This window comes from Limanda limanda, chromosome 5, assembly GCF_963576545.1.
Source record: "Limanda limanda chromosome 5, fLimLim1.1, whole genome shotgun sequence".
NCBI lineage: Eukaryota > Metazoa > Chordata > Actinopteri > Pleuronectiformes > Pleuronectidae > Limanda > Limanda limanda.
The window spans coordinates 12,760,265-12,774,540 of NC_083640.1; the positions used below are offsets into that span (position 1 = coordinate 12,760,265).

General features: G+C 41.6%; 1 protein-coding gene across 1 annotated transcript in view; it reads left to right on the forward strand.

Annotated features, from left to right (window-relative positions):
* Nucleotides 1-14,276, forward strand: part of LOC133001705 (EGF-like repeat and discoidin I-like domain-containing protein 3) — a 107,437-nt gene that overhangs the window by 44,370 nt on the left and 48,791 nt on the right. The window lies entirely within an intron of this gene.

Consider the following 14,276-nt stretch of genomic DNA (forward strand, 5'->3'; position numbering starts at 1 on the left):
TAGGGTTGCATTATTTCAGTCTGTAGCAGCAGTAAGTCAACACACCCTTATTTCAAAGTTCTTATTTGGTTTGTTCACTCAAGAGCCTCCAATGTATTTGACAGTGTGGTACTATATTTTGTGAATGTATTTATTTTGCAGTCTCAAAGCTCTCTCCACTGCACCGTTACTGTGATCCCGAGCTGTGCCGAGGCCATTTCCACACACCCTCCCAACATTACATTCATGATCCCACAGCTCACCCGCTGCTCAAAGTCTGTGGCTGCATTTACAGGAATGGATGAGTGTGGAGAGTCCTTGGGGAAAGGTCCATACTCCATCAAACATCCAAAGAAACCACCACAATCACACAGCCAACCGACAGACGCCAATGATCAACAACCCGAGGAGAGAGACACTGAGTGTGTCTGTGCTCCCTCTTTCTGTCTCACAGGAGTCTGTGCAGATCAAAATTGAAAGATGGATAAGCCTGTGGGCCAGCAGTCACGTTGTTTTAGCTCACTGCACATTTGGTGTTTCTTCCTTCAAAGCACTGCGCATTCCTGTCACTGGAAACAGCGGAGCACCTCTTTATGTGGTGGTTCACTTATAATATGCTCAGCCAGTCCAGTCTCACAATGAATTATATGTGTTTGCTTTTTAAGATCTATGGGCAGAAATAGAGATCGGCTTGTTAAACAGCTTTAAGACAGCACAGGGTGATAAACATTCATATTCACTTTAAAAAGATTGAATCAAGGGAGGAATGTTATCTTTGTCAGTGTTGTAGATGAATGGTTCCCCCTCATACTTGTTGTGATACTGTTTCAGCTAAAGCGTCCCGCCCAAAGAACTCCTTCTTTTAAATCAAATTGTGTTATTTAGTTAGTTTTATCAGCAAACATTTCCCATTAGTATAACAAGTTGGCTCATTCAAATACTTAACGGCTGTGAGGATGCTCAAGCAGCAGAAGTGTGACTTGTGATAATCACCTTTAAGGTGTAGTTTGGATTATTTGAAGTGGGGTTGAAGTACTTAGTCAGTTTATCACCTGCAGTATATTTTCTTTGGAGCTCTCCCAGTTTAAAGGAGCAGGAGGACCGGTACACAAGCTGAGCCGTGGTCTGCTCTGGGCGGAACCAGCAGCTAACACATCCTTAAAAACACCCTTCTAAAAAAACTGAGTATCTGTTTGTGTTTCTACATTCTGAATATTCACCGCTGCTTTATCGTATCTTCAAAAATACCTTTCCTTTGGTACTACATTTTCACAACTGTGCCCTACTGTATGCTGTATGTCTGCTAGTCATTGTATAACAACTCAGCCACAGATCAACTGTTGTGTTAAGGAAAAGATAAACCTTTATAAACATTTTAAAGATGATTCATGTTTTTGCTGTTGAAACAAAGGAATGTCCTGATCACCATATCGATTTTAGTCATTGACCTTTCACCGTGTGTGTGTGCAGGGCTACAGTTTGTATGTTGATAAGTACAGGTTTGATATCTTCATATCAAAAGTAGGGTTAGTTTTACTCTCAGAGACTTACTGAGTGCTGCAGCTGTTTCCCAGGGTGGCTGATTGGCGCTTTGTGAGTTGGCTGCTCTTGGGATTTCCGTGAACAACGGTGTAGTGGAAGCACATGTCTGCTGTTTACAGAATGTCGCCGGCATTCGGTTACTTGACAGATGCATAATTATCTGCATTGTTGGACTAGTCAAGGCGTACCTGGCATATTACCCTGACAAAGGGGTTTTATAATCTGCTAGTGTGGAGGCCTTAAGGCTCCATTATGCTTCTCCGTGGCGCGCGGAGGGACGCACGGATCCCAGGGACTCTTTTTAATTTTTGCTTCTCCGACAACTTTACGTGCTGAAGACAATTCACCGCCAAACAGAAGGTGGCGCAACGGAAATCAAGCTTAGAGAAGCCTACCTCAATGTGCATAGAAGAAGTCCACGTTTGTTGTTTACATCTATGGTTTACCTCCTTCCGTTTTCTCCTCACACACAGTGAATGGTGGCAACTAACAGAACTAAATAAAGTGACACCCAGCGGGTCAAAATGCTGATGTAATCGTTTCATAGCGCAACGGTTCCCCAGTCTTGTTTCCGAACTGCGTTAATTGTGCTAATCCCACAGCTTGAAGCCACACAGAGGCAGCTAGCTTCCCCCAACTTCCACACACAGTCAGCGGGGACTCCCGATACTAACTACTACGCAGTGTTTGCTTCTAACCTGACGGTGTTTGAGAAACAGTGTCATGATAGAAGTGGAATAAATGTGGTTACAGCGGGTTGCGATGTTACCACCGCAGTTAGCATGGTGGCTAGCCCGCTAGCGCTGTTTGTTATAACCGTATGTGACCGTACACACATGCCGTCAGTGCTCTCACCGGCCACCGTCAGCTGGACAACTCCACTGGCTTAACACACTTGTCACATTAATCGTAGAATCGTAGTTGTGTTTGGGTTTATTGTGATACAGGGAATGAAACCGGAAGTTTGAGGTCCGGAAATGCTGTCGCGGACCAATCACAGCCAAGGGCTGTCCCTAGGCTCTCTGAAATAACCATGGATAGTTAGAAAAATCAGAGGTGCACGAAAAGCTCTCCGAGGCGCTCGGAGAGGGCGTTTCTGTCCGTGTCAGTAAAATTGGAGAAGCATATATCAGACTTTAGTCGAATCCAAAGTATGGGGAAGCTCCTGCTGTGTACGATTGACACTTTCTAGTTCCTTTTTGGCTGGTGACTTAAAGGTGTGTCTGGCATGTTGACCTGACATCCTGCATTCACAGAAACATCATGGTAAGATCCCTTCATTTAGACTTTCAATGTTATCCAGGATTGGCCCTAGCTCCCCTCACGATCCTCAAAGGATAAGCAATATGGGTGGATGGATCTTACTGCATGGTCTGTTCCCTTTTATACTATCACTGGCAAAGTGGTATCATAGACATTGTGGCCTGGTGCCAGTTTATTCCCCATATCCATCACTGCCATTTCATCTGCCCCATCCACATTTACATCTCATTTCTATTGTGTCGCTGTAGCTAGAGTTTCCACCAGTAGATACAGTATCCGTAATGACTCTCCAGATGGGCTCAGTAAATCAGTCGTCCCAGATGAGTGGTGACCACCTTTTCCACTTAGCTGCGTCCGATGGGTTGGCTTGTGCAGCCTCAACACTTAATTCATTCTTAGCGTCTTGCAGAGCTGCCAAGGGTTGTGGGAGCATCTGGAGAATCAGCTTGATGTGGCAGCACTTGTACATGGCAGCGTTTGCCCTCACATGCAATACACAGCAGGGTCCAAGAGCCATTCGCGACGGAAAGAGTCGGTCTTTGCCTTTTTCAACACAAGATCACCTGCTGGTTTCTTTGGGACTGTCGTGGAACAGGACGGTCTGAAAAGTGTTGTGATTATTAATAATTATTGTTATAATTAGTGTCTTGAACTAAATGCATTGGGACATATGGAAGAGGTTGAACGGCAAACATATAGAGTATTAACCGTCGATTGGTCTTAATGTGTTAAAAGAAGCAGGGGTAGTTTAGGGTACTTCCACTTTTCAATGGACTGAATCTGCTTTAAGGATTTGTCTTGTTTACTTGAGAATAAAACCAACTTAGAGGAAGTTATTGAACAATAGTTATGAAAACCAGGCCCAGCTATTACCGGTGTACTCGATCACAAAGTGTGTTTTAATTGTAGAGTAAGTGCATTTCATTAATGTCGACATTTCTTGTCGGCTAGATCTTGTTTGTTAGCTTTTCTTTGTGTTTGTACATCCACATAATACGTGACCCGGTCAACATCAGTGTTGTACTCAAAACCTCTCTGTTCACGGGTATCCTGCTGCCTCTTTATTCATCCCAAGAGGAGCTGACCGTGTCTCACCTTTGTCAAAGTGCATTTTGGATAACAAGCTGAAAGGTGTTTAGGGCCATTTTCCTCTGCATCTGGCATTTTAATATATTTGATTTAGCCTTCTAGCTGAAGCCTTGAGCTTGACAGATCCAAACTGACCTTGTTTTCCTTAGGTTTATTGAAAACAAAGACCCTCATCTTGTTGGTGTTAGCCTCACCCTCGTCTTTCAGTACTCCGACCCATCACCGACAATTTAACAGTGATGTCACCTTTCCCTTATGCCCTCAGTAAGCACCAGGCTCTGCAAAGCCTGCCAAATAAAAACCTGAAGAAAGACAACCTTTCTTCCTTGGCAAGATGGTGCTTCGCTGGCCAAATTACAGACAAGACAGCTTTTTCCAACCATGCAACTTCGCAGTTAAAACCAATAATAATGACACAGAATGTCTGCAGGAAGTTGAAGCTTCTGTATGTAATCGTCAGGGGAGTGGCCTGAATTGCCGTCTTGCTCATAACACAGTCTTTGAGGGAAAGGCCATCACTTTTAAAAGGATGAGAATGTGCAGTGAAGTGTCTCGGTAAAGGTTTCATTAGTGTCCTGATTTCTTAAACTACATTTGCAGAGAGACAAATATCAAGAAAATAATGAGAGGAGAATTCCCTAATAGAGGCCTGCCTTTGTTCACTTAAGTGTTTTTGTTTTTCTCTCTTCTCCTATTTCCACTCCCTGAGCAGCCGGTCACCTGGTTTATCCTTCCTGTGGAGGAGTTGTAGGGAGTGAGCTGTTACCAGGGCCTAATTGTGTAAGGCCCCCCTCGAACACTTGAGCTGCACTGTCACCTCCTGGCCTGTGCAGCAGAGATGGACCCGGTGGCAGATGGCCAAAGCATAAATAGAGATGCATTTCCAAATCCCAGGGGGTGGAAAAAGAGTTTCGACTCAGTGCTGCGCGGGGCATTTGGCTGACGACTACACAGAGCTGCATTAATCCAGGATGGTCAGTGTGTGGCCAAATTAGTATCAGTGTTCTTTGAATACAAACTAAGTTCATTCAGTGTGACAGCAAAAAAGAGATTAAAGGGCCAGCGTGTGAGATTTAAGGATCTTTTGGCAGAAGCAGAATTATTCAAAAGAAAAACATTGCAAAAATTCAAAGAGAAAGGACCTGATTAACTGGGCACCATTTTAGTATTACTTTACACTTTGATGACTCAACACAAATGCAAACGTTCGTTCAGCTCAGCAAATAAAGACAAATACATTTATTTAACTGTGAATAGATGTTTGCTTGAATTTTTGGTTTCTGCATAATTGGAATTTTGGTAAAGAAAATGTACTGCACTGATGTTTTTATACACACTTTGAAACGAAGGGCTGGGATGTATTCCTTTGATTGCAATCTTCAACCTCCCCTGTAGGTGTCACTAAATCATTCACAGCTGCCGTAAAGGTTAATGGTCAATGTAATGTGCACTTTGTAAACCGCAAACTAGGATTTCTGAGAAGTTAAACCACCTTTGATTTAATAATAAATATGACTCAACATGGACGGTGATTGATATAGACAGATAAATGGTTGTCATGGAGATGATAGCACTCTAGGCATTCACTGGATTTCCTCTTGTGTCCGTTGGAAGCAGAAAGGGTAGCTCGGAGAGAGGGTCTGCAAGGAGAGGAATTAATAAAATCAGTGTGAAATTACTCTCTGATGAAATCACTGATGCATCTTGGCAGCACTATCAATATTAAACCCTGCATGCGTCATTGAGAATCTGACCTTTATCAAGATCATTCTCTTTTCCTAGATATGACTTCAAATATTCAGTCATGATGCAACTGTTTCTGCAGATGTTTGGTTTTGAAATATACCAAAATCATAAATTCTCCATGTCTGCTTTTCTATGTCAGTAAAGCAGACATGGAGTGTGTATACACATATGAGTAAGTTTTGTGTATGAGTCTTGTTTTTGTCTGTAAAGAACTATTGGTCAATCAGTCCACCACCTTGGTTATTAAATTCTGGGCATTGTCCATAGAGGATGAATCCTAATGAGTTTAATGATCCATTGACTTTTCTCTTGGCGCCACCATGTGGTTCATATATCCATTAACTTATATCCAAGGCCTAAATGGATCACAGCAAATGATGGTCCCTGTATATTGTACCTGACTGTTTCTTTGGTTATTTCCTTTTTATTTAAATACCAACAGAATTATTGGACTGGTTATGCATGGAATTTGTAAAACACCTCACTTAGTCCTGTAGGATGGATTGTTATAACTCTGGTGATCACATTGTGCCATCATCAGGTCAAAGTGTATTTTTGTTTCCAATGTCATTTGACTAAAGTACAAACCTATGAGATTTATCACCAAACACAGCTGCACTTTGTGTTCAGTGCTAATTATGTTAACTTGCTAAAGGGCTAATTCAAGATGGTAAACTGTTTTCAAAGCTGCACTTAGGTGTAGTGGACATCCTTGAATGTTTCTAAAACCTTTTTGATATTTTTCACTTGAATGAAAGTCTATCACTACTATCAAAAAGTCATATTGCATTAATACATCTAGAGTGTTGAAACATCATATACACTAAAATCTCTTTCACCGGTATTTACCTTCAAATCAAGGCTTTTTTTGCTCTTTCCCTGTCACCTACAGTACAGCCACTCTATGTCTGTATCTCTTTAACATTCCAGTAAGTGTTCCCAAGTGATGTTAAAGAGCTTGAAAATCAGACTCTGTTATTTCGGGCTCGATCAGTATTCCCCTCACACACCTACTTTGGAGGCTCCATCTGTAAGCTTAAAATGACACTTAAGGCTTTCCTTCGAGTGTCACTCTGACTCCGGCTGAGGACTCTTCACATTGTCTACATCCCAGCGTCGGCTCAGGCCCCTGGTCTGCATGTCTTCGACACGATGAGTGTTTTTCTTCTCAGATACTCAAACCTCTCTGCAATGCATCCTAAGATACCTTTTCAAGGGCTTGTGGAGTGCAGCTGTGAATAACTTCTCAGTGGGCTAATCCCACTTCAAAAAGCATGTCCTTGGAATACGCTATTCTTAATCCTGCATTCAGAGCTTCATGCATCATCATATCCCTGGAAACATGCAGCATGTGCCACTGTGAAAACGAGCCTGCATGCGAGATGAGACTGGAGAAATTCTGCACGGTGGATCAATAAAATCAATACTCATGCTAAGCCAAGATGCGTGGGAGCAAGGCTAAAAAATAAAATATATCACGGTGAAATGCATTTCAAGGATACATAGGGTGATGCTGAATCTTTCTCTCAGCCGGCTGTTAGACTTGATCAGACAGCAGATAGGAATCCTGTCTAATGTGCTCAAAGTCATTACAGTGGCAATGGTGAGGCCACAATAGATGGAATTGATAGATTGACAGTAGAGTCAGGCACTTCCTTGTTCCATCTCACATCTCTGACTCAACCTGGAGAGACAAGGCTTGTCTCAGCTTTGTGATGTGTGGACGAGAGACGTTTCAGTGCACCAGGACCTGTCAGACACCCCATCCAAGGCTGATCGCCCATATAGAAAGAAGCAGCTCTGAGCATATGTCTGCACGTCTAGCATTACAGTATTTTTTAACTGAACTATCTCATCTGGAAATCCCATAGGCACGGAATGATATATTCTATATATATATACAATGCATGTATGGGAGATAAGGGATTGGATATGATTTCATGAAATGCAGCTGTACAAACCATTGACTTCTACTGAAGCCCTGACTCTGTACATACAACCCACTGAGTTATCTTTTCCCCTGAGATATTAGCAGATGGCTCTTTAATCTCCGCCTCTCTCAAGACGCTGCTGTGTCACATCAAAATAGCCAAGAACATGAGGCGGGGAAAGTGAGATTCACTAAAGACATGAAAAAGAGCAAAAATTGCATCATTGATTTATGAGCACACTAATTACAGAGGGAACGGAGGGAAAAAGGGCAGCACAACACTGTTCTTATCAAAACTGCAGCTGAATCACGGATGGAACATGTGTGTGTATGGTGTTCCAAGTTATTGATTCAGGATTATCACGTGTATGACACATGGCGCTTATAGGAGAACACAATGTGCTGTACATAAAAACACTGAAACATATGTATAAACACTTCATATATTTATGCTGGGTCTGAATGATGACACTATGTTATCACAGCCAAAACGATAACTCAAAACTGGACCCCATAAATTGACCAAATAATCTTTATTATCAAATAAAATTCTCGTAAATTCTTGATTTTATTTCTTTGTTAAGAAAACACTCTGGCGCCCGGCCTATGACCTAAGGACATACATTATCCTGACTCAGAGTATAGCATCGAAGGGATGTAAATCAATTGGTGAGTTTTTCCGTTTTGTCCCCTCATTAATTCATTCTATACTCCCAGGTAAGATTTCAAGTTGTTTTCCCAGGATCAAATCCAACATACGCCGGACCACCATAAATCATAGGGCATATGAGCATCCGGAGCAGTGTCCCAGGGGGAAACCGTGACAAAAAAGGATGCTTACTTTCAAGTCGGGGGTGTTCAAAGTCAGGGGTTAATTGTGTGGCAGGCATAAACAACCGGTTGTCTACTTCATTCCTGTCAATCAGGAACAGAGGGTTCACGAGGATCAGCTTGCTAACCAAACATTTGTGGCTCCGATCCTTCTCTGACATCAAAACGGGTTTAGAATAAGATGAAACTTCCCGTGGGTAAACAGTGCATGAGTGCTAAATCAAGTCCAGATGGAGAGATGTAACATGATGTGACATACCCTCTTAAAAGTCAAGTCTTGACAAACCTCCAGTTGTGTGAGGCCTACAGTGTCTCGACAGAGGGGGGGGGAGAGGCTTTAAGAAGTTTTAACCCAACATCTGAATGTGATTTAATGAAGGAAGTGGGTGTGATGCAGGGGCAACACTGCTGGGACAGCACCTTTCATTCTGCTAATCGAGTTTGGGGCTTAACAAGCATGAGAGGATTAGGACCTATTAGCGAGCAGTTGTTTCAATGATTTGTGTGATTTATGTTGTTGTTGTTGTTGTTTGGGCCTGGGTTCGGCCTAGGCTGAAGCTTTTTCATATATATTTGAGTCAAGCTGCAATTAAAATGCTTATTTTAATATAAACAAGCTCTTTAAAATTTAATTAACTCTGTTCTCTGTTGACCAAAACAACTACGAAGGAAGAACGTGCATATTGATTTTTTTTACAATCTTAATTACATTAGGTAGCCTCAGAAAATATTCAGACCCGCAAAATGTTTGTGTCTCAGTATTAATTGTAAATCTGTAATGACAAAGGTAGAACATATTTTTAGACTGTTTTGTAATGTATCTGAGTAGAAGAAAAACATCCACCTGTATGAAAATCGAACATAAATTAATTCTTGTCAACAGTTTAAACAGCATGAGAATAACCTGGAATTGTCAGCGCTGTTCACTTTAGATGCTAAGTTGCATTGTGTGTGAACATCACTGCTAATGACACTGTCTGCTCATGTCCTTTCATTTGTAAACCAATTACAATGTGTCAAACACATGACTCATAACATCAAAATATATGCTGTATAATAAGTTTTGACTGCAAAATCAAGCACAGTTATGTATTCAGGGAAGGCATAACAGGCATATTACTTGGTTTCTCAACGATATGGTATATTTACCTCCTCAATAACCTTCCCCTGTGTGAGATGTTACTCTCGAATGAGCTGGAAAGCAGATGCATCAGTGTGGCTCCAGCCAGAGGTCAGTGCAGCCCAGTGGAGAGGGCACAGGCGACCCCTCCCGCCACAGGCCTTGTTCCAGCTCCCTGGACACACCATAGCCAATTTAGCGCTCACAGCCAGTATCAGTTCCTGACACACAGCACCATTCATTGCTCTCATTATTGTCCGACTGAGACACATTTCAGAGAGCAATAGAGGAGCAAAGCCTAGGAGCGAGACGTTGCAGTGGACCGATGAGAACGGAATGAGAGTCCAACTACAGGCTGGGCGAGGAGGATATAGTTTAGAATTGAGAGTCGTAGTTTTAATAGCGGTATCGTGCAACGTTTAGAGATTGATGATAGCAGTGATGATAAGACGCAGATAAATGAATGCCATGATGTTTTTATTCATTTGAATGTGTCTCACATGAACAGCCAATATATCTATCTAATAATTCCAGAACTCTCTCTATCGGTGTATATGAGGAACGCATATCTCGGCAGGTGTATTTTGATTTGTTATCTGAACAAGCGATATGTTCAGGATTAATAAACTTTTAATAAACAGGCAACCAGCGCTCTAGCAGTAATAGGCCGGACTAATCAAAGTAAAAGCGTGTTGTGTTCATGGCTGCGACGACTTGATTCTCCAGTTCAGGGTTCTGTGTAATGATTCAAGTTTGATTAAACAGGTGAACATTTCTTTGTGCAGCAGCGGGGGTGCAGCTTCAGGGTTCTGCGGACAGCAGTGGGCCTCTGCTGCGGCTTAATAACTGCAGGTCACCTTTACAGTGACAGTTTCACAACAAAATCTGCCACCAGCATCACCACAGGCCAAGAACACAAGCACTTACAAACAGGCAGGTTTAGAACTGCACTATTTTATTCAATTTCACAATGACTATGGACATTGATCGATGTAGAAGTAGAATACAGGGGGTATATACACCTTTAAAATAATTGCTCTCTACAAAGAAGCCTTTTGATGATTGTGTCCAGGTTCTGTTCAGCCTCAAATTGAATTGAATTCTATTATTTGTAGGTCTGAAGGTAGTGACGTTGTTTAGTATGTGTACGTAAGTGGAAAAAACAACACGAACACCCTGCAAAGTATAAAATCCTCAGTCTCGGATGAATCAGCATCTCTTTGGCACATTTTCAACAAAACCTGAACATTATAAGCGTCACTAAAGTGGTATTACTGGAGTCCCAGTGTGTGGGATTGCATTAAATGGTGCGCTATGTAGTTTTATTGGCTCCATCCTCTGTAGAAATGTTTACTCAGAGTGGCTTGTTAAATCGTCATAACCGAGATAGCACCGTCCTCATTAAACTGAAGACATCATTTGCAAAATGTTGTTTCACCACATTTAAGGCTTTAATGACACATTTAAATGCAGAATGGTAGTCTCCGACTTCTATCAGTGGGGGAAACACCTCGGACACGTGACTGTGACTGTGTTAAAGAAGTTGTGTAAGTGGAGCTTATATACCTAACCAACGGGGCTAGCACACATTTCGATCTCTGTTCATTCCTTCCATCCTCCTCTTTCTCGCTCTTTCACAGTTTCTCTCTCCCCCCAATCCTCTCCCGGCTCCCCCTCTACCTTCTCCTCTACTTTTTTTACTGAGTGGATTAACTGCATTCCCTGAAGTAATCCCCCTTTTTCCCACCTGATTTACTCGCAATACACCGATTTTAAGTCTCACTTTCCCTGTGCTGATCTCCCAGGGGCTAATGGCCTCTCATAAAAGGGGGGCAGACCGCACGATGGGATGACGCTGTTTTCTCCTCTCTGTGGTGTGTTGCGCTTCAGGCTGTTTTGAGTGGCTCGCTCATTCAGCTCAGCCCTGTCTGTGAATCCAGTGGTGGAAACAAAGCAGGATGTGAACTGAGAGGTTAACAACAAGAATTAATATCTGGTGTGGGCACGACTGCGGTGGTGAAGTAATAGCAGTTCATGTGGCCAGAATGAGCTGAGGATGTATCTGTTTTCTTTTACTCTGGCCCCTGTGACACATAAGGAAACAGACTCCCTAGAGGACACACTGTTCACATACACTCAAGTCTTAACTGTTCATTTAAAAGCTGCAGCACCATTTCGTCGTCCATGTAGAAATTTTCTTATTGAAGCATTTGTTCACAGATCTACGGATAAGTTACTCGATTGAATTCTATATTTCTCAATGCTAACAAGTGACTTTAATACCATATGTTCATTTGAGTGGTGATTACTTAAGATCCACATCACCCTGCTGTGACAGTATGATTGATGTATTATGTTCTCCCGCTGTACTGTAAAATAAGTATATATTTACTTTCTATTGCGTCACTGCAGTGAGGTATGTTAGTACATTCAGCATTTGAGAACATATTGGAGCTTGTTCATTCTTTCTATGTTTTCCTATTTTAGACAATATCTGTAAAGATGGCAGACATGCAAGCCACTGCCAGCTACAAACCAGGCATCTCAGGTTGGTCATAAGGAGAAAGGGTTAGCATAGGGTCAGGGTTGGAACCTAAAACTTATTTTACAATCCATCGATAAGATTTATTCTATAACTAAATAAGGAGAATTCTGCTTCAAAAATAAACTAATTTTTCTTACACAACAGTCTTAGTTACTAACTAGGTCTTTCTATATTTTAATACACCACCAACAGTGTAAACAAAAATGTGTATTCACCATTTGTTAAAATGTTCTCTCGCTGGAATGTGGTCATAAATGTAGCTCCCTCAGCATCCTTCATTACTTACAGGTTGACTGCATGATCCCCCGAGAGCTGTAGACAAATTCTGATCTAACGCTGATGTAATTTCAGGGAGATGGTGACAGGAACTGTGAATTGGGGCTTTAATGACTTAATGACATTGAAAGTGTCTCGGGGTGTGTTGATGCAATCAGTCTTTCAAGTGCAGCATTTTTAGGGCTGACTGTGACAATCTGATCGGTTGTTGTCCTCCCTCAGCCACAGGAGGAAATGCTGGCTAGTGCATGAATGATGTTTAATCCGTCCAACACATGATAAGCTACAGCACATTTGCAGCTTTGGTATTTTACTTTTGTTTCTTGTACATTATTTGACTTATAGAGATTGAGGTCTTGTAGCGAGCCTTGTTTCGACACTGCAAACGTTAGTGTCCATGAGCCTCGGCTGCTTTCTGTAGTAGAGCCACTAACTCGACCAGAGAGCACAAGATCAGGCTTCCCCTGACCTTTTCTCACATGAATTAGTCTATTAGGATTATCAGTGCTCAGCAGCCGCATGACAATGACTTGTGACTTTTAGGTAACATGTCGTCTTAATGAGCTGTGGTTCACTTACTGTTTCAATTCTTTTTTCCATTGTGTAACAGCGGAAACAGACAAATGTGCACTCGAGAACAGCTTTTTGGGGGAATCTGCTGTTTGAGAATACTGTGTACACCTACACACACCATTTTTATACCCTTACATAAATTGAAACCAAACAAAATTAGCACTTTGACATTTATACATGTGATAAAAACAACCTTAAATTACCATCTTCGAGAGAAAAAATATTTTATGTATGCTTTGACTTTTTAGTTTGGCCCATGTCCCATCTATTAAGGATTTATGACCTATACCGCAGACAGCCAACAGAGCGTGATCAGAAAGCTTTGGCTTCACTTATGGGGACCTGTCACGTCGTCCATCTTGGCAGAGTATGGTCCAGACATCTATAAGGTTTTGACCTTGTCTGTCTTTATCATCTTTTGGGAAACGTTTACAGCTCAAATTCATCAAACATCTTTTCAAACGGATGAAGTCGTCTCATGGGTCATGGCAATTTTAGGTGAATCACAAAATGTCTCTCACTTCCTCTCTGTCCCTCTCTCCTGCAATTTATTTTGCTCTTTTCATTTATTTATTTTTTTGGTATTCCGCTCTGCTGCAGATTGAAAAAGCTATTGTTTGTAGTCACAGTACCTCAGTGACCGTTATGTGACGACCATGACTGTATTTCTGTGGATCGAGACACATTCAACGAAAACAGATACATTTAAAGAAATTACAAATGTGCCCAAGTGACTATCGCAGATTTAATTGAAGAACCCTCAGCGAGATTAAGCACCATAACAGACTTACTTTTATCAATTTCACTTTCTGAAGCTTTTTAAATCTCAAGCCTGCTAACATATTCATGACACCAAAATATAGTCACAGATGATTTTTTTTAGAGGATTAAAAGTCGCTCAGCTGCCAAAGGCAAGTTTGGAAATCATTAGAAATCCGTTAAAAAACGATCAAAAGTTCACCCCCCTCCCTTCCTCTCCTTCTAAGCTATCCCTGTAATCTCCACTTCCCTTATCTGTATCTATAATAGAGGAGCGTGCAAATTGCTTGGATGGGTGGGGTTGGGGGTCTGTCACCCTCTTTTACTGGTTAGATGATTCAATCAGAGGAAAGCAGTTTCAGGGAGCATTTACTGAGCAAAGTTGGCCTGTAGAGTAGATGACATTTCCGTGACAATTGATAATATTAATAATTTTATCTGCTCTGTCTCTTTAATACTTGAGTAAAGACACTGATGGGTGTTAGTTGCATTGCAAAAATATTGTCAGTGGTGCCATTGCGATTCTTAAATTTAGTTTTGGTATGTAGTTGTACCGTAGTATGTATCAATTTGGATGGGTTTAGCTGCAGTTTGTATGATTTTGCACAAACTGCTTATAATCC